Source organism: Arachis ipaensis, chromosome B06, assembly GCF_000816755.2.
Source record: "Arachis ipaensis cultivar K30076 chromosome B06, Araip1.1, whole genome shotgun sequence".
Lineage (NCBI taxonomy): Eukaryota > Viridiplantae > Streptophyta > Magnoliopsida > Fabales > Fabaceae > Arachis > Arachis ipaensis.
Genome location: NC_029790.2, coordinates 559,441 through 560,585, shown reverse-complemented (window position 1 = coordinate 560,585; position 1,145 = coordinate 559,441).

Below are 1,145 nucleotides of genomic sequence, written 5' to 3'. Positions count from 1 at the left end.
TGCTGAGCTGTCATTAACAACTTCTAACTGTTTTGGCAGTTTGTAACTACTTTTGCTTTTGCATTCTGTGTATGGAGTTATCTGGCTATATACACTTACAGTCTACCCTAAAAGCCTTTATATATAGTTGGAGACACAAAGGAGAAGTAAAAAAAACTCAAAATGGATGTAGAAATAGCATTTTACATGCATTATAATTTATTTTTGGTAAGCCTCAAACTAGGCTTGACAATTTTAGGAGTCAACTTCTTTTCACTCAAACCAGGATTTTTTTTATTTTGTTACACTTTTTGATAGATGTGGCCCAATTTAGGCCTAGTTTCATTATCTTTTGGGCCAATTGCTATACGAGTGCATTGTGTATTGTGTGGATAAAAGCATGATTTATTGACTAAAAGAAAATACGTAACCCAAGAAAAGCCCAAATAAATATACTAAGGAAGAATGACAAAAAAAAAAAAAAATCATAGCTAAGATATTTTTGATAGCCAAAGCAAGCTACCAGGAACAAGATTAAAGAAAAGGTTAAAATTCAATTGTTATGATTAGATTTAGAGTTCAATTTTAGCCGATAAAAAAAAAAGTTGTAGGCTTTAGTTGGAGTTTAATTTCTAAAATGCATCAAAATAAATTTATTTTGAAGAAAATCTTTTTATGTACCGGATTCTTAATATTTAAATTAAAATGTCACTAATAAATACTCCTAAATCTATTAATTTTTAATATATCATTATCTATCTTATCTAAATTTACAATTAGTTTAAAATGGAGTTACTAGTAATTACTAATTATTGTCAAAGATTTCGTGATAATCTTTTTCTCAAATTCCAAGTTGTTGTGATCATTAAGTAACATGAAATTCACCAAATAAGAAGATATAAGAAGATATTAAATTAATTAACAAATAAATCCAATTTATTGATTGATAGGAAAAATATCTTGCCGGGTATTCATTCATTCTTAATTCTTAAACCATGGCTAATGACCAGAATACCCAAAGGAGCAAAACCTAACCGACTATCATTCTATCAAACCAAAAGACAAAACCACCCTACGTACATTCACTTTATCCATAAGGGCAAATCCGTCCTTTAATAAGTATCGTATCCTACTAGGTTAACGCTTAACGCCATTTACCTCCTTCG